Genomic DNA, 4,624 nt, shown 5'->3' on the forward strand with positions numbered 1-4,624 from the left:
GTATACAAATGTATAGGTGTGTAATTTTTAGACACCTATAACAGGATTTATTAACTTCATCTAGATGTTATGAAAAAATGCCTTGTTCCATTTGTATGGCTTACCCTTCTATATGTATGTTGGTATCTTTAATTTAAATCAATTGTAATTTGTATGTTTATCTACACATATTTGAAATTATTTCGCAGTGATAACAAATTTATGATATTTTTAGGATTATGTTAAATCGACTTATGTTTAATTCTGCGTTAAAACATTGGGTTCTAAGGATGAGTTTAAGTCGCATATAGTATTAATTTTATTGATTCTACTTAAAACATTCATCCATATTTATGTTTTATCTTATTGGCTAAATAATTAAAATTAAAGTGTATTAACTTATTAATATTTATTGAACATACTTCATATACAACATTACCTTCTCTCTCATTACATTCATGTTTTATTCTTAATAGTATTACCATTAATTTATTAACAGAGAAGATAATATACAATTTAAAAATATCTTTAATTATATTTTTGTAATAAGCTGATGTTTCCGAACTATGCTTCCATCTCCAAAAAGTATCTTTAGAAATCAGACATCATATAGAACTAAGATTACATATTAACATGGGCGTCTGATTTCCAAGTTAATAAAATAAAACATAGGAACATGATGAAAAATTTTTAACTCATTAAGGAAGGCTGTTGTAATATAAAGTGAATATTACAAAACTTCCTAATAAATTTTGATGGTAGATCAAGTAGCAAATTATTGTATTTTTTTTTTTCATTCTGTTAATTGTGAATGTTGCATTGTATTACATATAATTCTACATTTTTTATGAACAAACATACATAAAATATTGCCCCAATTAAACTTTATTTAAATCAAAACCTATTTATTGTTGCCCATATATAATCTGCATTTCAAAAAATAAAATAGTTATAAAATGATGGGATCAATATATTTAGTAAAGTGTCTCACAATGGAAATATACACCTCTTTAAATTAATATTATGAAAAAAATTGTTATTTAAATTATTTGATGCTCACCATCGTTTTCAAACTTATTCTAGCTTTTTTTTTTTTTTTTTTTTTTATCTACAATCCTACTCTGTTATCTTAATTTGATTGATTTTTAAAATTTGGTATATAATTACCATTGTGAATTGTTAATCAATTCTGATTACTTCAGCTATTTATTACTCGAAATACATATAAATTTTTTATTTCCATCTGGAATTTTAAATAGGATAATCCTACGTTTTAGGAATCAGATAGTTTGCTATGAATAAAATTGTCTAATTTATAGATTAAATTGCAGGTTAAATAGTATAAAATGAGTTAGGTTAATCTGTAACATTATTATTGTAATTTTCTTCCATAAACTACACCAACACAAAACTCATTACTATCATTATTGCAATTGTATTTAATTATGTTTATGTAGCTGGAGTCTGTGGTAAAAATGGCCTATGTAGATTTTTTATTTCTTTTTCTACTGAAACATAGTAGAATAAATAAATAAATACCTCTGTGAAAACTCTCCCATTAGATATCTTTTTTCCTCTCTTTAATACATTCTGAGTATAAGAGATGTCATGGAAAGATGTTTATTCATAAAACAATAAAAAAATAAATCAAAATCTAAGGAAAGTCTAATCAACACACACAATTGATAAAGTTACATAGTTTATTATAACTATTTTGGAGCAACATTTAACAAAAAAAAAAACAAGGACTAGATTTATATGTAATAGCATTGTTGTTTTCTTTAATGAATATACTCTCTTGTAATTCAAACTTTTTTATTTACATTTGACAATAATATATTCTATTAGATTAATTTAAACTCCACATGTATCTCGCATCACAAACTATTCACAATCCTCCCAGGACCTACACCTTTTTAGTAGCACTTATGAAACATTTACTTGCTTGTCTAGTACATACTACTTTAAAGGAACACTTTTATATATTAAAAAAGTAGAAGTCAACATAAGAGCTTTTTATTTGGGGGAGGTTGCATATTCTTATCAGTGGAAGAGCATGAAACAACTTATTTGTTAATGCCTCTTTTATTCAATGGGAAACAAAAAATGTTTTAAAAATCAACATTATCTAATGAGAACATTTTCACAGTTTCAGTGTTATTATGATTTAGTCATTTCTGGGGCCTGTTTCATAATAAAGTACAAACTAATACTATTAGTCTTTTGCTTGTACTTTGTACTATTTCGAATCATAAGTACAAGTTGTACATTCGAAAGTACAAGGCAAACATTGGAAGGTTATTCGTTGTTGCTATGGTTATTAGGCTTCTAAACCGGGAAAATAAGTGACATATAAGCTGTCTTTTCTAATTTTAGGTTGTTTTACGGTTTTATATATCCACAATACATACAATTGTCACAAATCATAAGCGATGTATTAGTTTGATAGTTTCAGTGTATTTGTTTATGTTTCAGTGATGGTCCTTAGTTCCATTTATGTGACTTAAATTTTATTGTTATTTTGGAATGTTATTTTTGCTGAATCAAGTTATTTTACGTCTTCATTATCTCAGAATTACGTTGAAATAAAGTTATTATATCGTTAAGATTGTCTGTTTCTGTTTGATTTACAGTGCTGGGTCGTGCCAGATTCTACTAAGTTGAAATACTATATTATTATTATTCAACTTTATATTTCATTTATTGAAGTTATGTACATTAAATGTAACTTTTGATTATATAATGTTGTATCTTGTCTTATAATTGGTGTTTCTAAGGGTTTTTAATAATTTAATTTGGTACTTTAGTTATTAACATTCTATTATATTATGTTTCCTCTTATCATTTCGCACAACATCAAAGATGAAATTGTTCTTCACTCTGTAAGCTTTTTTTCTAGGAATATTCTCTTCAACAATAATGTCCTTAAATTCTTGATCTTCACTACTTTCAGTACTAAATAATAAATCTTCCATCATTTTTTGAAGAAGTAACTAATTAAAACACAACTCACATTAACAACACGAACACTATTATTAACTCTTAAAGATAACACTATTATTAACCTTATGTACTATTTATTGGTTCTATGTTATATTACTAGCGAATTGAGATTGAGACGTGTACATTAAAAAGTTTCGATTTTCATAATTTTAGCTTGTATTTTCTCAAAATAAATAAAATATATTTTCAATTAAATTCTTTTGTCTTGAGATTTAGGAGTTGTCCCACTTCAAAATACCTTTTAAAATCAGACAAAAACTCTCTGACCACTCAAATCCCCTAGTTTCTAATCTTGCATCCTCTTCCATTCCTGACAATCCTCCGAGGCGCCTGAAAAGAAGATGGCCACGAGACCAGCTAATGTAAAATATCATTAGAGTTACAGGCGTGTAGAGAAACTACCTGTAACACTCCAATTAAACTTAGATCAGAGTTATTAAATGTATTATAATGTACAGTTGTAAATAGCAATAAATAAATATTTTAAAAAAAATCAGACAAACCTATTACACAGAATTCCTAAAAACCAAAAAAAAAAAAAATTCGCCTCAAAAATACTTCTAAGTAAAAAAAAACTGCGGAAATCAGACCGTTTATCTTTTTTTCTGGCAACAATACAATATTATTTCATTAGGACAATTTTTATAACTAGCGGGGGGCCAACAGAACTCTCATCAGAACTAAAAAAAACCCCAAATAATATTCCCCTCAAAAATATTTCCAAGTCGAAAAAACTTCGGAAATCAGACCGTTTATCTTATTTTCTGGCAACAATACGATATTATTTCATAACAATGTAATCAACATTGTAATTATATTAATAAGGAGAAAAAGAAAAATAATTAAAAATTAAACACTTGGAATTTTGAATTTAATATAACCAAAATTTAACCAAAACACAACCACGCTAGGGCATCATCTGAAAATGGCTGAACGAGCTCTAGACTACACCTAGAGCTACTAGAACTCAACGAATTTTTAATTTATAGGATTTCTCAGGTTGAAAATTCGCGATCAAAAATTTTTGGAAATTTTTTTTCGTTTTTTGGGAGTTCTGTTAGTCCCACAAGAGTTCTAAAAAATTTTCCTTTTTTTAATAAATCCGTAATGTTGCCTGCAAAAAAGATAAATGACTGCGAAATTGCACAAAATTCTTGCGTAATGTTTAATTGGTATTTTTTTTATAATAAACAACATAAATAATTCTTTTTTTTATTAGGAACTTTGAATTTAATATAGGAGCTACTAGAATTCAAAGATTTTTTAATTTATACGATTTCTCAGGTGGAAAACTTGCGATCAAAAATTTTTGGAAATTTTTTTTCTCGTTTTTTGGGAGTTCTGTTGGCCCTCTAAGAGTTCTAAAAATTATCTTTATTAAAGAAATCCCTAATGTTACCTGCAAAAAAGATAAGCGGCTGCGAAGTTGCACAAAAATCTTGCCTAATGTTTAATTGGTATTTTTTTATATTAAACAACATAAATGTTTCTTTTTTTTATCAGCAACTTTAAATCCCATATAGGAGCTACTAGAACTCTGAAATTGATAGATTTATTTATTGATAGATATTACAATCTGCCACACAGTTGTGGGCAATAGGTAATATTGATGAATGATTTCATACATACTAAAATAAAAAAA

Source organism: Halyomorpha halys, unplaced genomic scaffold (genome assembly GCF_000696795.3).
Source record: "Halyomorpha halys isolate HHAL.00 unplaced genomic scaffold, Hhal_1.1 Scaffold424.1, whole genome shotgun sequence".
NCBI classification, from domain to species: domain Eukaryota; kingdom Metazoa; phylum Arthropoda; class Insecta; order Hemiptera; family Pentatomidae; genus Halyomorpha; species Halyomorpha halys.